This window comes from Gorilla gorilla, chromosome 16 (assembly GCF_029281585.2).
Source record: "Gorilla gorilla gorilla isolate KB3781 chromosome 16, NHGRI_mGorGor1-v2.1_pri, whole genome shotgun sequence".
Lineage (NCBI taxonomy): Eukaryota > Metazoa > Chordata > Mammalia > Primates > Hominidae > Gorilla > Gorilla gorilla.
Window position 1 is genome coordinate 22040401 of NC_073240.2, and position 20353 is coordinate 22060753.

The 20353-nt window shown below is 37.8% G+C and overlaps 1 long non-coding RNA gene across 1 annotated transcript; it reads left to right on the forward strand.

Moving 5' to 3' along the window:
• The first annotated feature begins 1673 nt into the window (after window positions 1-1673).
• On the forward strand, window positions 1674-6151 carry LOC129527050 (uncharacterized). The gene is made up of 4 exons (XR_008671892.2): window positions 1674-1814; window positions 2887-2985; window positions 5478-5586; window positions 5996-6151. It is a non-coding gene; the product is annotated as an uncharacterized lncRNA (long non-coding RNA).
• The last annotated feature ends 14202 nt before the right edge of the window (window positions 6152-20353 follow it).

Consider the following 20353-nt stretch of genomic DNA (forward strand, 5'->3'; position numbering starts at 1 on the left):
TTTTTGGGGAGGTCTTTTGTCTGGACCTTCATTTCCTTATCTGTAAAATACCAGCCTCTTTCCAAAGTTTCATCCATCTCAATTTTGTTGTTCTTTAACTACAGAAGCTGAAGCCAGGTATCAGAAATGGAAAGCCAACTTTCTCCTTGTCCTTTTTACTTTGTCTAATGACAAATCACGTTGTGGGAACAAGCCCTCCATATTTGTAATTGTCATCTCAGTTGCTTCACAAAGTTACTTCGTATAAATTTAATTCAAACATAAGTGTGGTGTGTCTCTGGTGTTGAAAATTCTAGTGACTTTGCATTTTCTAATGTTTTTTCTTGATATGGCATCTGATTGTCCTACAAGTGATGCAGTAAATCATAGCCTTTCCTTCAGCAGTGACGGCAGTGTGCTCGCTTTACATCATCTACTCTGGAACAATCAGGAGAAAATTGGCCAGTGTCTTTCTAGCAACAGGTAAGATTTCCCAGTCATGAGGATAGTGAACATTCTCCATTTCAATTTAGATCAATAGAATTATTGGTCATGAATAGTGCTTTTTACTTTGCATCTTCTTGGACTAAGAATTATGGTTTAGAAAGAGAAAGTCTTTTTTTTTTCAAAAAAATACAAACAAAAGGTTAAGTCATATTAAATAATCAACAAACCTATGTAGGTTCCAGTGGTGGTTATTATTATTATTTTCTCAAGTTAAGAAATCACAGATTAGCTCTTTGGGTTTGTATGGCTTGCAAACTGTCATAGACCCAAAGAAGTTCAAATTAGTGTTGGCATTTGAATCTGAAGAACAGCTAATTCATAGGAATTCAGTAATTAAAATATTGTCAGTGTTTCAATTTTATGATAAACTCATTTGTGATACTCTAAGTATATGCAAATAAAGCTTTATATAGAAAATACTGGCCTGGCACTGTGGCTGATGCCTGTAATCTCAGCACTTTGGGTGGCCGAGGTGGGTGGATCACCTGAGGTCAGGAGTTCGAGATCAGCCTAGCCAACATGGTGAAACCCCACCTCTACTAAAAATTCAAAAATTAGCTGTGCATGGTGTCAGGCGCCTGTAATCCCGGCTACTTGGGAGGCTGAGGCAGGAGAATTACTTGAACCTGGGAGGCGGAGGTTGCAGTGAGCCGAGGTTGTGCCATTGCACTCCAGCCTGGGCCATAAGAGCAAAACTCCATCTCAGGGGGAAAAAAAAAAGAAAAAATACTTAAAGATTGAAATTATTAATTTGGGCATTGTTTCATTAGCTCTTATTAGTCTCTTGTGTTAACCTAAATTACTTGCTGTCCCATCTAGTTATATAAACTTGTAAAGGGACAAAATTCCTAAGTATGAGGAGTTCCTTACAAAGGAAAAATGAGTCCAAATTATTTTTAAATGCCAATAAAAGTGGTTAGCACATTCACGGGAAAAGTAGTGGACTATGAAGCTAAGGATAAGCAATTGGGAGATGGGAGTTTAAACCACAGAGCATTTTAATCTTTTATGCATTATTAATGGATTGAAGTAGACATGGGCCTGAGGTCTTTTGGGTGCTGTTTACAAATCAACAGGGACCACCAGCTGACAGTTAAAGGAAAAGCAACAGTTACAAGTTAAAGAAATGTGTACTGCTAAATGTGAACTGCTACTTTTTTCTAAGTAGTTTGCTATATCTAGGGATCATAAAGCTGTTGGAAGATGACCTTTTGATAAATGGCAACACTTCTTGTATACCTCGGTCCTCCAGAGCACAAACCTGTGGCAGATACATACCGGTCCAGCCTTAACCTTACCAGTTAAAAGTTTGAGGAATTTATGATGAGGTAAAGTACAACCTTGAAATGTAGATTGCTTTCTTTTTGGTTGAGAAGCAGAGTTTACCACTAGGCCACTTGTTAGATATGATAGAAGACTATGAGGAAAGATGCATCTAATAATCACATTGCCATGTTTGGGGATCCAACTTTTCTCCTATTCTATATATTATTTATTTATATATATATATATATATAGAAAGAGTATGTTTTATATGTTGATTGCCATAATAGTAGTAACAAATCATATTTTATCATCTCGCTTTCAAAAGTTTTCACATTTAATACCTACCAGGGAGTGAAGAAAACATTATTTTCACATGATAGTTAAGGAAAATGCAACTCAGTGTGAATAACTGGCTTGTGTAAGATCCCACACCTGATTCATAGGTCTTTTGGTTTTAAGTGCAACCTTTTCTACTGCACCATAACACTTTTCAGAACCCTCATAAAGATGAATGGTTTTAACTTCTTTTAGATTAAGGCTCAGAAAATACAGTCTACTTCAGTATTGCTATAAAATTTCTGTGGACATTTGTTTTGAATCCCATTTCGTGGGATTTAGTTTGTGAACAAAAAGATCTTCATGGTTAGACACTGACTCTATGATGATACAGTGAGAGTAGTTTGCTGAATCTTTTAAAGTACATTTCACAGTACTTTATGCTTAGTAAGGTCTCCATAGTGTCTGTGAGTTGAATGTTATGTTCATAGTATCTGCCAAAACAGAAAGAAAAAAACAAAATCTGATGATGAGGAGTTAAAGCTTTGTATATCGTATGCCTTGAATTGTAAGTGCCTGTTGTTAGTTGTATTACATATAGGTCATGGTTTTGTACACATAACTCCAAACCATTGATACTGTTAAAAGAATATATGAATATATGAAAGAATGTATAAACATAAGAATGTATGGGTATATAATGTCCTTTCCAAATTAATTTTTATTTTTAGCTCTGTTAGATTTTTCTCAGTGTAGCAAATGTTTATTCCTATGTAATTAAGGGCATATTTTCTGTACAGAATATTCATATTACCTGATTGAAAATTATATAATACAAAAATATAATACTATTTTTAGGCCAGGCATGGTGGTCATACCTGTAATCCCAACATTTTGAGAGGCCAGAGTTGGAGAATCACTTGAGACCAGGAGTTCAAGACCAGCCTGGGCAACATGGTGAGACCTTGTCTTAAATAAATAAATAAATAAATAAATAAATAAATAAATAGGTTGGGCACTGTGGCTCATGTCTGTAATCCCAGCATTTTGGGATGCCAAGGCAGGAGGACTGCTTGAGCCAGGAGTTTGAGACCAGCCTGGGCAACATAGCAAGACTCCATCTCTACAAATAATAAAATATTAACCAGGTGTGGTGTGCGCACCTGTGGTCCCAGCTACCTGGGAGGCTGAGGTGGGAGGTTTGCTCAAGGCTGCAGTGAACTGTGAATGCACCACTGCATTCCAGCCTAGGCCACAGAATGAGACTTGTCTATAAATAAAGAAATAAGTAAAAATATAAATTAAAAGAAGTAAAAAAAATAAATAGAAATAGAAATACATATAAAAATGAGTACATGGAAACAAACAATTTTTAAATTTAACATCACTGAGGGCATCCTGGCCATTTTTCTATTTTTCTAGGAAAATGTTTTTATTACTCCTTTTTTTCTAAGATCCTACCTTTCCTTACAAAGCAGCCTTTTCTGCTTTTGAAGATTATGTGGTCTAATATATATAGTATACTTGGGACAGTATCTGGTACTTGTAAAGTATTTAATAAATGTTAGATCTTATTTTTGTTCTAAATTCCCACTGATGCTTTTGGAGACCCATTTTCTGTTTTAAAAAAATGAAGGTAGCTTTATAATAGTCTCAGTTTTTTGTTTGTTTGTTTGTTTCTTTGAGATGGAATCTCACTCTGTTGCCCAGGCTGGAGTGCAGTGGCATGATCTCGGCTCACTGCAAGCTCTGCCTCCTGGGTTCACACCATTCTCCTGCCTCAGCCTCCCGAGTAGCTGGTACTACAGGCACCCGCCACCACGCCTGGCTAATTTTTTGTAGAGACAGAGTTTCACTGTTTTAGCCAGTATGGACTCGATCTCCTGACCTCAGGTGATCCACCCGCCTCAGCCTCTCAAAGTGCTGGGATTACAGGCATGAGCCACCATGCCCAGCCAATATTCTGTTATTAAAAAAAAATTATTGAATTACTCAATATAGAAATGTAAAGAAAGCAAAAAAATTAAAAATTGTTTATCCTCCTCAGAAATAATTCAGTTAACGTATGGTGTATAGTCTCCCAGTCATTTATCTATGCACATGTGCATGTTTTTCTCCTATCAAATGATATCTAGGTTGTTTCCATTAATATTTTTAAAATGCTGACCTGGTACCAGCAGCATGATGGGGTGAGTTAATACAGTCTCCTTCCGAAATCACAATACTCATAGATACACTAGGTGTAAAAGAAAATATGTATACTTAAAAAAAATTAGGAAGAGTGCGGTGGCTCACGCCTGTAATCCCAGCACTTTGGGAGGCTGAGGCAGGTGGATCACATGAGGTTTGGAGTTCAAGACAAGCCTGGCCAACATGGCGAAACCCCATCTCTACTAAAAAAAAAAATAAAAATAAAAATTAGCCAGGCATGGTGATGGGTGCTTGTAATCCCAGCTACTTTGGAGGCTGAGGCAGGAGAATCATTTGAACCTGGGAGGCAGAGGTTGCAGTGAGCTGAGATCGTGCCACTGCACTCCAGCCTGGGCAACAAGAGGAAAATTCCATCTATAAATTAATTAATTAATTAAGTTTATAGCTGAAGGTAGTTTCTAAGCAAATCACCTAGCATACAGTCATTACAGACAAAGAAATGTAAAATATGAAAGAGATTAAGAGATGCAGAAGATAGAATGAGAAGTTCCAAAATATGTCTAGTAGGTGTTCCCTAGAAATTGAGCTCAGTGAGAATGGGAAGAAGTAATATTTGAAAGGGTAAAGGATGAATGTTTTCTAGAGTTGATGAATGACATGAATCTTGAAGTTAAAGAAGCACACTGAGTCTTGAGCAGACTGTATAAAAATTAAACCAGGCTTTAATACATATGGGATACATATGATAAAATTTAATACATATGATAATACATATGATAAAATTTAATACATATGATAAAAGTGGTATTCGAAATCAAGATTAGGATGGCCTTTCAATAAATGGTGTTGATAAAACTGAGTAATGACGTAAAAAATATTTTCATACCATTCGTGAGGATAAACTCCCATAAATCAAAAAGAAAAAAAAAACATGGGCAAAGCAAGGCCTTTTTCATCCATTCAAAATCCATAAACTAGAAAGGAAAAGATTAATAAAATGAATTCATTTAAAAATCATAAACTTCTGTCTGGCACAAAGAAGTCATGAGTAAAAACAATCCTATGGTTAATATCCTCATCCAGTAGTTCTCTTAGAATAGTCCTAAAAGTGCTTTTGTGGTTCAAAGAGTAATATCTTGAGATTTTTTGTTCATGTTGTCAAATTACCCTTTAGAATGCCTATTGCTTTTAAAATAATTTTTCATTTTAGTATTTTATTGTTTATCCAATTATGGACTGTTTCACCTACTCAGTAGACAACATAAAGCCTCAGAGTTACCCTGTTCTTTTTCTTTTAGGCATCAGGTATGTGAAAAAGAAGAGATCAAGGCTTTGAAAACATTAAGTATTTTTTTACCAAGCTGGGAATTCCAGAGCTGGGAAGCCAATTTTTTATGTTGCAAGGAGGTAAGAAATGCTATGTTTTGGTGTCTCTTAACAGAATTTTTTAAATGATAGTAAATATAGAGAGATGGCAAGTTTGGTTTTTCCCGTTTGACTTAACAGGAATTGAAGACAAGTTTACCTGGGAGCATATAGTGGGGTAAATAGCCTGCCTTTCCTAAAATGATGGTCAATATCTAGTAACTGCTTTTCAGACTACCCATTTCATATTGGTTTCCCTGTCCTACATCATTTTTTTAAGACTGCCTACAATGGATTAATTACCAAGAGTTAAAAAACCACAAAGAATCTTTTGTTTTCAAGTATATTCTGATTAAGTAGTACTCAACAACATGATAACCGGGAACTTTTTTAAATTTTATTTTATTTTATGATTTTATTTTTGAGATGAAGTCTCGCTCTTGTCCCCCAGGCTGGAGTGCAATGGCACGATCTTGGCTCACTGCAACCTCCACCTCCCGGGTTCCAGCAATTCTCCTGCCTCAGCCTCCTGAGCCCTCCCCTGCCAAATCCTTCCCAGCTTCTGGTAATCATCAGTTTATTCTCTGTCTTCATAAGATCCACTTTTTCAGCTCTCACATATGACTAACAACATGTAATATTTTTCTTTCTGTGCCTGGATTATTTCACTTAACACAATGATCCCCAGTTATGCCTTGTAGCTGCAAATGACAGGATCCCATTCTTTTTTATGGCTGAATAGTATTCCATTGTGTATACATACCACATTCCTTTATGCATTCATCTGTTATGGGCACTTAGGTTGACTCCATATATTGGCTGTTGTGAATAGGGCTGAGATAAACATGGGAGTGCAGATATCTTTTTGATATATTGTTTTTTGTTTCTTTTGGATGTATACCCATCAGTGGGATTGTGGGCATATAGTAACTCTAGTTTTAGTTTTCTGAGGATCCTCCATGCTGATCCCCATCACGGCTCCTTTATGGAGAGTGTGTGAGGGTTCTCCTTTCTCAGTATGTTCACTGGCCTGCTGCCTTAGACATTAAATCAGGTGCTACTGCAGTATTCCGAGTTGTAATTAGTTTTTTATTTTGACATCTATAAATCTTCAGGCAGCCAGACAGCTTGATAAAGTTCAGCCAAATACAGTTTTTCTAGGAGTGGTGAATTGATGGGAGAAGTGGCCAGATCATCCTTGTGTGTAGGTGTGAGCATGTCTGAGTGTGGCGAGGGAAGGTGGTTGGGTAGAGAGTGCTGTGAGGGAGTGAGGTGGGAATCCCCCTAGCTGAGATTGAGTCATTTTTTTCTTCTTCCATGCAAAATGCATATTCGCCATTGTGGATTTCTGAGTGTGTGAGTGATGAAGAAATAGGGCATGTGCCTTGACCCAGTTGCAGCTATTGCCTCCATGTGCCTGAGGTGCCTTCCTCGTACTCTAGCATGTTACTGGGCAGACAGTCCGTATTAGTACATGCTGCTGGTCCTTGTGAGCACAGCACGAAGACGAGAAATGGCTGGCAGAATTTTGGCTTAAGGGCCAATAGATGTAATAAATGGAATACAGTTAGTTTTAGAACATCATTCCATAATTTGATTCAGGTCAAATAAATCATTTTAACCAAAATTTCTATTGTGGAAGAAAATCTTTCAAGAATTATGAAATTTGTGTCTCAGAATTGGCTCATTTAAGAAAAATACTGTTCAAATGTGTGAAGGCAGTCAAAGGGTTTGTTGTATAGCTTTGCATTGGCCGAGTTTTCAATGTTTAGACATTTGAGTATAAGAAAACTGCTACACTAAAAGTAATAGACATAAAAATAAAAAATAAACAGCTGTGTAATGTTATCAGGCTAGCTAGATGTTATGCATCTGTGATTCTGAGGCTTCTTTGCAGCGTTTGGTTCATGGAGGTTCTGGTAAGACCAGCTTGTGAGCGTTGATGTTTCAGAGCAGGTTATTTTCTATGGTGTGAAAGATGCAGTCATTGCCAAGAGTCACAAAAAGTGAGGCTGGGAAGAGGATACACTGAATAAAGTTTTAAGGAAGTTTAAGAAAGCACACACCACATTGCCATTTGCTTTATTAAAGTTTCAAGGAAAATTTCTAAAAAATACGTTCGTATGGTTTGTAAGGTTCACATGAGATAAGGAAGTAAATAGAGCACTTAGCATAGGAATTGAACAAAAAAAATACTTTCAGACATAGAAGACATACAGTTAACAGACATACAGTTAACAGGGTGTTCAGTCTATAAATTAGATGGTCAGAAATGGCCTTTCTGGTGAACATGACATTTTCATTTGATCAGATTAAGAAGTCAACCTTGTGAAAGTAGGGAACAAGTTCTCCAGCCAGAGTGAGCTGTTTCTTACTAATGTGACTGGCTTGTTTTATCAAAATGAATCATAATGTTTAATTGGTACTTCATCAGTACTCAATACATGTTTACTTATTGAATCTAATGATTAGATTCTGCATGCTCTTCCATCTCTCTTATAAAAGGGCTTCGTGTTGGACTATGGTACAATTAGGCACTTTAAGAAACAAAATATTTTGAAGTAAGTTCTACGTATTTATTTGCCACTAACACACTAACTGTAAAAGATATGAAGCATATATACAGAAATTACCATAACCAAATATATATGCAATTAACCTTTTATATAGCTGTGTCTTTGTGGTTTCCATCTTTTCTCCCCCCACCTCTGAAAATGTTTACAATTTGTAATCTCCCTCTCAGTACTGCCTGTAATGATATGGAATGATACCCATCCAGAGGAAGGGGTTGTAAGGGGTCACAGAGGTTTGCATTAGAAGGAGTAAAGTTTGAAAACCTTCCCCAGACATTCAGTTATGCCCTCTTCTAGGGCATATCCTTCCACTTTTCACTTAGGAATTATTCTGGTCGTTTTAGATGTCATACTTCCATAAATCTGCACAGTATATTCATTCATCTCCACTAGCGAAAAGTTCCACATTTTATATTAATTTTTTTTTTTAGAGACAGGGTCTTGTTTTGTCACCCAGTCTGGAGTGCAGTGGTACAATCACAGCTCACTGTAACCTCAAACTCCTGGGGCCAAAAAAGGTTCCTCCCATCTCAGCCTCCCAAGGAGTTGGGACTACAGGTGCACACTACCATGCCCGGCTAATTTTTTAACTTTTTATAGAGACAGGGTCTTCCTATGTTGCCCAGGCTGGTCTCAAACTTCTCGCCTCGAGGGGTCCTCCCATCTTGGCCTCCCAAAGCACTGGGATTACAGGTGTGAGCCACCACACACAGCTTACATTAATTTCTTCAAATAAAACATTTTTTCATAGGAAAAAAATTATCGTGGGGTTTTGTTGATATAGGAGTTAAGAAGAAATTAGTTAGGCAGATAGTGAGGGTACAGGAGTCCTTGGTAAGGTTTACCTTTTAATTAAAAGCAGCCCTCAAATCATTTATTTTCCTAACAAAGAGCAGACTATAAAATGAAGTTGCAGACATAGGCAAGCGAGGTGGAAGCCTGCACAGGCAAATGCGTGAAGTTGTGCCAATAGGAAAATACTACCTGGAACTACATGTTCAAAACGAGAGCTCTATCTTCCCTTCTCTTTGCCAGCCACGTGTACAGTAAAGAGTAGACGAGATGGCGCTGAGCAAGTGGAAAGCCCATTTGCATAAGATTAGGGTGGGGCAACCAGCCTTCCCAGCGCCCTGTAAACTTCACACCTGATCAAACCAATCTATGGCCCCCACGTAAATCAGACACCACCTCCTGAAGCCTGCCTCCCTGCTGCTGCCAGCTGTTCCCTTTTGGTCTCTCTCTGTCTCTCTCTGTCTCTGACTCTGTCTCTGTGTCTCTCTCCCCTCCCCCCTCACCTCTCTCTTCTGTCTCTCTCTCCTCTCACTTCTCTCTCTCTCTCTCTTTCTCCTCTCTCTCACAAGAGAGAGATTGCATTATCATCCAATGTCGTTCAAGAAGTAGAACATTTATTGTGTACGTTTTACAAGTTCAGCACTGTGCTAGCCTCTGTGGGGATTCCCAAAGCAGAAAGTAGACGGGTGCCATAGGATGCGCAGAAGGAAGCACTGGTGTAGGTGTGGTCCACCGATGATGGGAAAGGAAATGGAGCTTGCCTTGGTGTCATTACCAACAGGTTTGTGATATGTATACATTTCTGGATGCAGTATGGTTAAACAGGGGCATTTAAAAGAGCCCCCACCGCAGAGGGTGAAAATGTAGACCAAAAAAAAAAGTTCATTAAAAAGAAAATTTTCACTAGTGGCTCTGTAACTATGAATTTAAATTTTAAATTTCCTGATAACTTTTCAACCATGAAGACTGAGAGCCTGGCCGAATTATTTGGTTCTCTGCCCAAAGATTGGTAATAGAGTCACATAGAATAATTTTTTCTCCTCTTTAAAGATAAATCAGAGGATGCTGGGTTTCACTGAACATTTCTGAAGATTTTCCACACCACAAAGCCCTCCAGACACAGCTCAGCATTTTGTAGACCAGCATTAAATCTTAAAAGAAGTAAAATGCTGCCCTCTCGTAGCCCATGTACAAAACTGATGAAAACAGTATTGTTCCTTCCTGTTATTGAAAAGCAGCCAAGTCCAAAGCAGAGAGCAGCAGTATTTAGATTTTAAATGAGTTTGCAAATAAAAAGACGAGAGTACCTTAATATGACATGAGTAAACCTTTCAGGAAATAAAATTTTGAATCAGATCAGATCAAAGTGTTCCAAAATGGGGCTTAATACTGTAATTACCATCATGACTCTGCATATATGCAGATTTTCCCCCAAGGAGCTCAAACTTTGACTCAAAATCCAGTAATCTTGAATCCTGGTCTAATCCTTACCATCTAAAGAAAGCACACTTATTTAGAGTAATTGTTCAATAGAAAATTTATCAGGTCCTTCCTCATCCTGCCCCCAGCCAGATGTGTTCTCTTCCTGCTCTGAATTCCAATAAGACATAATGCTACATGTATATGGGTCTCTTTTTCTGTCCACAAGTAATAGTTTTAGAACCTTTGTGGCCTCTAAGATGGGCATGACACATCGTGCATGCTTAAGAAGTGTTTGAATAAATGAATGAATAAATGGGAATTAAATGATGAATAAATGTATAGCTGTGATAAATATTCCGTATTTCCCTTATTTAAGCAAAAAAAAAAAAAATACTATTTTGTGCAAATACCAATGCCTGCAAGGCTTGTTGCACTGGCTCAGAGGCCCTGCGACATATCTTTGAAAACAGGAAGGCAAGAGTGGCTCCAAATCAAGCCTGGGTGCATTGCTGTACTTTGTGGACATCAGGAATGGGCACTCTGGCTCTGCCTACTCCTGGATAGGCCCTACAAGGATTATACAGGTTCTGACACATAAAAGCAGGGGAGAAGAATACCTGAGAAACAGATTAAGGCAGGGTTCCTCACCCCACTGCCCACAGGAAATTCTCTTCAGTGGGCCACAGAGCTAAATGTACAAGCCAAATGCTTCCTGAAAGGTGGGTGCAGATGTAGTAAACAATAGCCTATGTAAGCACCACTGAACCACATCAGTCTAGAAGTTTCTGTTTCTGATTCAGGCGCTGATCCCAGGTCAGGTGCCCTGTGAGTGCTAGCTGGGAGTGGTGGTGATGGTGGTGGTTGAGATATGACAACACATAACAATATTAGATGCCTATTAGGTTCAGGCTGTAAATGACTCCTGCTTGCCCTTCCTTGGACAAGCAAGCTGGGAATGTGTGAATGTCAGCAGTAGGTATTTATACTTGGCTCCAGACTTCTCCAGACAAGTTCTTACTTGTTCCCCTCCACCAGTGGTTGCTTGAGCCTTTCTGCTGTTTAGCCTCATTCCTTTAAGCTGTGAACCCAGACTCCTATTTTGAGTCCTTTTATGGATAACTTGATTCAGTCACAATGCAACAGACTCCAGGACAACTTTTTTTGTCTCTGTCTCTGGCTCCCAGCACCACAGCGTAAATTAAAAAAAAAAAATAAAAAAAAGACTCCCTGCTGTGCGCTTCTTGGGCACTGTGACAGCTGAAGGACAAGCCTGCCTTTCAGCCAGGATTCCATTTCCCTAGAGAATATTAGGTATTGGACGAGATAGGAGATGAGAGGTAAAAATGAACACTGGCGCGCGCACACACACACACACACACACACACACACACACACACACACACACACACACTTCTAATTGCCAAACTTCTCTAAAGGATGCTTGAGACCTGTCCCACTTTCTTTAGCATTTACTGATTCCTTGACTTCCTCTGACCACAATACCCAGGCCTCTCTCTTATGGAGCTCTAGTGGCCCCCTTGCTGAACGTCATGGTCTTCTCTCAGTTCTTATTCTCTTTGACACCTTGCCAACATCTCACTTTTCTGACAACCTCAATTGCCTGTTCCTGGAACAGTCTTCTAATTTTCCTCCCAAGACTAATCACAAGTTAGTAAGAATCCAAGCAACTTTCATTTCTTTCATTCATTTATTTATTTTTTGAGGCAGAGTCTTGCTCTGTTGCTCAGGCTGCAGTGCAGTGGTGTGATCATGACTCACTGCAGCCCCAAATCCCTGGGCTCCAGCAATCCTCCCATCTCGGCCTCCCAAGTAGCTGGGACTATGGGTATGTGCCACTATACCCAACTTTTTTTTTTTTTGTAAAGGCAGGGTCTTAATATGTTGCCTAGGCTGGTCTCAAACTCCTGGGCTCAATCAGTCCTCCCACCTCAGTCTCCCAAAGCACTGGGATTACAGGTGTGAGCACTACACACAGCCCATTTCTTTTACAGTGTCCCAACATTTCAGTATGTTTTAAATATTTATTGCTTCTAAATTAAAAGTTTAATACATAGTCACAAAATATAGAGACATGATCTCATTTAGAGATCCAAATGTGAAGCCTGTGTGACTGTGAAGGCCCCCTGTGATGGGGCCGTTGTAATAGGTTTCTCTTACCTCTCTACCTGGCTTTCACATCTCCTTCAGTAACTCTCTTCCTCTTCTTGCTGCAAGACTGGGTCCTCAATCCCAATCTTTCTCCACTTACTTCCCCTTTGCCTACCAATCCTGCCTTCTAGCTCCAGTTGTCTTTTTTTTTTTTTTTTTTTTTTGAGATGGTGTTTCACTCTTTTGCCCAGGCTGAAGTGAAGTGGTGCGATCTCAGCTCACTGCAACCTCCACCCCCCGGGTTCAAGCAATTCTCCTGCCTCATTCCCCCGATTAGCTGGGATTACAGGCACCCACCACCAAGCCCAGCTAATTTTTTGTATTTTTAGTAGAGATGGGGTTTCATCATGTTGGCCAGGCTGGTCTCGAACTCCTGACCTCAGGTGATCCACCTGCCTTGGCCTCCCAAAGTGCTAGGATTACAGGCATGAGGCACCGCGCCCGGCCCAGTTGTAATTTTTATATTAATGACTACTCAATTAATGTACCAAACCAAACCTCTCATCCAAGCCTGGATTCCAATACTTCTAGTTGTCTACAGAACATCTAAATCTTACCATTTGCAAACTGAACACATCATCCTCCCTCTGGTTGGCAAACTAGCTTTTCTCTTTCTCCTATCTCAAATCTTATCTCAGCAGAAGCCAAGGGTTCCATATAGGGCTATCTGTAGAGAAGAGGGTGCTCATCCTATTTCAGCTTTCAGAATTGTGATGGGTATGGTGGTCTGAGACAGAGAAATCAATTTGAAGGAATTTGACAGAATACTATAACTAGTTATAATGGGTTGGATAGTAAGCTGTTAGACCTTCCCAGAAAAGAAGTTCTCGAAGTAAAAGGCAGAGTTCTGACCTTTTATATAGAAACTGGTGCAATGGTTATGGGTGGAGGGGCAGCTGTTAAGGATGTCCAGTTTAGACATCTCTTAGCAAACTGGAAAGCTATCTCCTTCATGCCTATACCCAAGACCCGTTTGTTAATTACATGCATGTTGTCTTAGTCCATTTGTGCTCCTATAACAAAATACCACAGACTATCTTATAAAGAAAAAAATTTACTTTCTCACAGTTTCAGTGGCTGGAAAATACAAGGTCAAGGCTCTAGGCATTTGATCTAGTGAGGGCCTTCTTGCTGCATCCTCACATGGCATAAGGTGGAAGGGCAACTAGCCAAGCACTGCGGGACACCTCTTTTGTAAGGGCTTTTTAACTCCATTAGCCAGGAAGAGACTGTAAGGCCTAATCACCTCTTAAAGACCATCTTAATACCTATCTTAATCACTTCTTAATACCATCATATTGGCAATGATTGAACTTTGGAGGGGACACATTCAAATCATAACATATGTTGTAATAAGCTGCAAAATGTAAGTTTTAATAGAATAAACTTTTGTTTACCTCTATCATTCATTCACTCTATGAGATTTTTGTAGTAAAGTTTTATCCCAATATTATAACGATCTCTCAGGAAATCTCTTTATGTTCTGAGATCATCCGACAGCACCATGTACAATCTGTCCTTCTCATAGGAGCAGATGAAATCAACCAGTGGTATTGATGGTTATCTTTTCTTAAGCCGGTTATTGCAGGCATCTGTCTGTCTCTTTGTGGAAGACTCCATGCACATTACCACAGGAAGGCGATCTTGTGATGTAGGCAACTTCCTGGTTAAAGCTCTTGTCAGTTTAAACATGATTACTTACTTTCTGACGTTTGCACTAAGTAGAAAAATATGCTCCTTAGAGTCCTAATGAGTATCTACTTTAACCTACCCCAAATGAGGTAAGATCATTGGATATCAGAATTGGAACACAATTTATGTCCTGAAAAAAATAATGAGAAAGATCAAATAAGAGTTATGTAATCTTACTGCAAAAACCTAGCTGTAGGAAATAGATACCTTCTATCATCTGTCCCAAAAGATGGAGTTGTCTGAGCCACTAATCCAATTCTAGGGATCCAGATGATTCAGGTAATTCATGAATCCCATCTTCAGACAGAAGGCAAGAGCAGTGCATGAGATATCTCAGTAGCATGACATTCCATTTTATCAGAGCTAAGGGGAAACTGAAACTCTGTGTAGAGTCTCTGTCTCTTAGTTTACTGAAGTTTATCTTTCATTGTAATAAAAAAGATCTGACCCAAAGGAAAAAAAAATTGTCAAAAATTTTGGTATTTCTCAAGGCATCTGAACAAATATACCATAGCCATCTAGGGTTATATTGTCACCACCAGTTGTGTAATTAAAACAAAAAAAACCTTAAAATTAAGTATCAGCAAGATATAATTAAGAAGAAGAATGTCCTTTTATGTATGACAAATCATAAATAAATGTATGTAAATACTTAAAGACTAAAGCTAAGTTATTTGTAAACTATTCATTTTTAAATGATTTGTACAAACATTCCTCTAGGATATGACATTTAAAAATAAAATGTGATTCTATTTATAAAGTCTGTATTAAGCAGAATACTGTATTAAATAAATATATCTAATATGAATGGAATTAGAACTAAATTTTAGTTTGCACAATAGATATCTGTCCAAAAAACTTAAGATTACAGAAAAGGCTACAATGGCTGACTTCCTTTGGCAAATAGTGGCATACTGCAAGAAAATTTTATCAGAAAATTTTTGTTTTGTCCTTATTTTAACCTGAGAAAGCTTATAATTCAATTCCCCTTACAAATATATCATAATAAAGATTAGGTGAATTTACCTTGTAAGAGGAAAATTGGAAAAGAGGAAATATCATATAATTTGTTAATAACATTTGCAAGGAAAATTCTATAATATGTGTCAAATATATTTAGTGAAACCAGAGTTTATTGTTTACCATGTAGCTAGAAGTCCTAATATATTTTTCTTTGCTCTTCTTTCCTATTTTTAATATTAATATAATCTGTTCCTAAAAACTGCTCAAGTCTTCACCAGCCAACTTAAGGTGATTTTGTGACACCCCATTAAGTTATCATTTATCCTCATTGATCTCATCACCTGCAAACTTTTCAAAGATACTGATACTCTACCTGTCCTTCCTAAATTACTACAGTTCCCTTCATCCCAGTTTCTACTACTACAAGTCATTTGAAACCTGCTTATGAAGATTGTCACTAATAACCTAATCCCCAAATCAAACCACCTTTCTCTCTCCCTTTATCTCAGTCAAGTTTAATCAAATTTGGCCCTATTAATGTTCCTCTTTTTCATGGAAATTTATTCTTTAGGTGTTTTATTCTAGCTTATCCCCCACATTTCTTTCTGATGGCTCGTTTTCAATCTCTACCTCTTCTGCACACTAAGGGCTTTTCTTTGGTTCTGACTTTTCCTCTTATTCACAATTGATGGTTCACATGACCTCGTTCTGTATTTCCTCTCTCTCATTTTCCCAGGCTTAAACACTTGGAGAGATTTTCTCTTAACACTCCTATAAAAATGTGAGTTTATCTAATGGAGATTTAATAAAGCAAATGCTCTCTCCACAAAGAGATATCGCTGGACCACTAAAAATTCAACAATGTTCTCAACTAAATTTTCTCCATTTGTATTATTAAGGGAGACTAACTAAACCCACAGTTCTCCACAATGACAACTGCCCTTACAGATTTGCTTTAAAAAAGTAGTCCATATATTCGCTAAAATCTAGAGGATATTTAATAATATGAGTGCAACTCTTTTCTCCTTTAGGGTATGGACAGGAACGTTCATTCGAAGTCAAGGCAGATGCCTAAAATATTGCAGTAAGACAATCTTCTCATTATCTGTAGCAGATACAGACACTGGTTACTTCTCCCCCAAATTCACTCATACGATACTGAACTAATGCTATGTTAAAGCAGAAATATGCAAGAATGTACTCTTAATAAATAAGGTCCCTGCTTAGTTGTGGTGGTAAAATGTGAAGGGAAACTCAGGCAGTAAACAAGATCAGAGAAAAAAAGGAGGCAAGACAATCATAGTTGACAATAGATCTGTTCTTAGTTTCAGTTTTGTCACCAATATCTCAGAAACCCAGAAGCAAAGGATGTATGGCTAATTCTACCTGAGAACTTCAGTGTGACTCCATTTTAATGCAATCAAAATTTGAACTCATCTTCCAAGATTGAAAGCAATGGTCCCCCTACATACTACATACCACTGTCATTGTCATTGTCATTTCCCCTTAAACTCATTTCATCCCCCATTGTATGTTCTATTTGTGAATACCTTCCTTGGTCCATGAATCTGCCTTCACTCTCCATATTCTTCTTCAGACCTAGACAGTATGCTCTTAAGAACTGAGTAACTTCATTCAGGATATGGCCACTACTATGAAGATGACTTTTGGACAAAGGACTGGTTTTAGGAATCCTGAAAGTTTCTGGGAGACTTTACCAGTCTTATTTCTGCAAGTCATGATTACCACACATTTTTTAGCTAAACAATTGTTGTTCCTACACTGTAAGGTCATCATCTTGGTAAGTGACATTTTCATCAGTATGGGTTATTCTTTCATTCCATAATATCCTATGACCCAGACTAGGCCTTTGGGTTCTAGTTCACCCTTAGATATTTATGTTTTATGTTCTCCTATGATGGTTAATTTATCTTAAGCATATCCCAGTCCCCAAAAAAATGCTTACTTTTTTTTATATTTTTAAATGACTGTCACAGCAGCATTATTCAGAATAATTAGAAAGTAGAAGCAACCCAGGTATCCATCAGTGAATTCAGATTTAAAAATTCTGCAGGCAACCAAACTTTTATTCAAGTGAGAGGAAATGAGAAAATGCAAGTATCCATTTACCATTCATGGGGGAAATAATTCTTTGATACTTGAGAAAATACCACAGCTGACTAAAAGAATAAATAAAAGTGTTACATCTCAAGAGGTAATATGATATTAAAAATTGATTATGTGTACTGCACCCATTAAAATTCACATTAATAAATAATTACTAGTTTTTAACATCAATGTGTTATGTAATTCTTGTATCAAATATATTTCTTGGGAAAGAAAATGAACAAAATAAAAAGTAATATTTTTAATACCAGGAATTTGACCTAAAAAACTAATTAATTAATACATGTTGAGGAGGAGTAGAGAAGAGGAAAGTAAAAGTGTGATAAGTCTTTTATATAGGAGAACCAGTAATAGTCTTCCATTCTTACAATGGGTTGAAAATTACATATATATGCTAATCTCTGTGTATATGTATATTTTTATATACATATAATGTGCATATGTGAATATATGTATATATAACTGTAGAACAAAAATGTGCACTCTACAAATGGGAATATAGAATAAAATTTGTAGAAAAAATAACTAATAGGAAGAAAGAAGAGCTACAATGACATATAATGTATAGGGAAGAAGAAAACAGTAAGTATAAACCACAAAGAATAAAATAAAATGGCAAAATAAGACTATACCTGACTTAGCATAGTGAATATAAATGGCTTAAAAGATAACAATAAAAGGCAAATAAAATCAGATTATATCAAAAGGTAAAAATTTAAATTTACTGATTATAAGAAGCACATGTATAAACAAGTTGACAAAGAAATGTTGAAAATAAAGGGATTCAAAAGTTTCCCTGGTCAAAAGGAACATAGAAAAGTTAGAGGAATAGACAGGTAGAAATATTAGAATCAGACACAGCATCATGTATCATGGCAAAAAATATGAAATGGATAAAATGATTATTATACACCTGTAAAAGTTACAATGCGCAGTGTAAACATAAGCATCACAAACAATCCATACACTGAGGAAATACATAAAATAAAAACTGTTAGGAAGGAAAGGAAACTTTACATAAAACTTTAACATAACTGTAACATACATCTAGGAGATAAAACAGAATTTCTGGAATGACAAAATATCTTTAATAGGCATGACTGAGCTTTACACTATACAGAGAATATGCCTTTTTCTGTAACATCCACAGAACAAACAGTAAAATTCACTATAATGGTTTTAATAAAGTGTGAGTATTTTGACTCATCCACCCCAAAAGGGCGTATTCTTTCTACACTAATTGTATAGCCCAGGATGTTAGGAATTAACCAATATTCTTTAGTCCTTGAAAGATCTTAACCTTGAAAACACTCAGAGACAACATACAAATAAAACCCACACCAGCCTTTCTGTGTGCTTTATCTGACTGTAGTAGGCTGAATAAAGGCCTCCAAAGATGTCCCCATTCTAAGCCCTGGAACCTGTGAATGTTACTTTACATAGCAAAAGGGACTATGCAGATGTGACTAAGAATCTTGAGACAGGGAGATTTTCCTGGGGATTATCCAGGTGGGCCCTAAATGCAATTTCAAGTCTCTTTATAAGAGGGATTGAGAAGGAAACTTCACCAAAGAACAGGAAAAAATCAGTGTGACCATAGAAGCAGAGATTGAAGTGATGTGGTCACAAGGCAAGGAATGCTGGCAGCCACCAGACACCGGAAGAGGTCAGGAACAGATTCTCCCCCGGAACCTCCAGAGGGGAGACAGCCCTGCTGTCACCTTGATTTTAGGCCAGTGATGTTGATTTCAGACTCTGGCCTCTGGAACTGTGAGTAAATAAATGTGTGTTGTTTTATCCACTAAATGTCTGTTTTAAGCCACCTACCACAGGAAAGTGATACTCTAACCTCCAGCTAGTTTCTCTCTCTGGGACTCTCCCTGTATCAGCAATGGTACTATCACTTTCCTTGTCACCCAATCACCATGAACTTCTCCCCTCTCACACCCATACCCAAAGTAAGGGGTAGTGGGAATGGGTGGATTTTCATCCCACCTCTTTTTTAATGAATAAATTAAATAAAAGAGTATCTCCACAAGTTTGCCTACCTATCATTTTAAAGTAAAACCACCGTAAGTTTGATTGTTAACCTCTCTGGTGAAATTGCTAGAAATAAAGTATCTTACCAACCTAAAGGAAATGGAGATAAAAGAGTTGGAGAAGAAGCAGGATGCCTAAGCCTCGTCTTTAAAAAAGAGGTTTTTTACATATCTTTCTCTTACCAAACTTTAGGTTGCTAATACATTTATCACTATAATTTTATTTTTAATTAACATTCCTGGTGAAAAATGGACACATTTGATAGATTCAGAGGCTGTAATAAAGTCATCTGTCCTAAGAACCAGGAAGCACACAGAGTGATGTAGTTCACTAAAGGTTTCCCCCACCTCGATTTACGTGGGCCTTAACTTTCAAGAGATTCAACATGGCAGCTTTAATAATAATAATAATAATAATAAAAGAGAATCTTGTGTGTCCTTCAATAGTTGACTGAAAGTGTGGCAGGCCAGGTCTCACTAACAGCTGAATAGGCAGGCCTCCATGACAACTGTTTCAGCACTGACTGAGTGGTTAAGATAAATATTAAAGACTGATGGGGCCGATGTCCTCATACAAAGGCTGGAATGTAACAAAGCCCACCAAGAGTTTTGCCTAGGTCTTCCCTGGGCCTTGAAGCATGACGAGATAACGAAGGAATTCCTAACAGGGCCCGTTTAGGATTAAGCACGTTTTATTGGGGGTCTAAAGGAACTCCCTAGACCTCCACAAACAAGCTTTATTAGGGACTAAAGGAACCTCCATGATTTAGCAGGAGACAAGATAAGGGTAATCACCCTGGCACCCGGACCCATTTAGATTAAGAAAATTTACTAAGGCTCCAGAGGAAGGTCTTCGGTACTCAGATTTTAGTTATAGGTTAGAAGTTGATTACTTGGCCGGATGGGGTGGCTCACGCCTATAATCCCAACACTCTGGAAGGCCGAGGCAGGCGGATCACCTGAGGTCGGGAGTTTGAGACCAGCCTGACCAACATGGAGAAACCCCATCTCTACTAAAAATACAAAATTAGC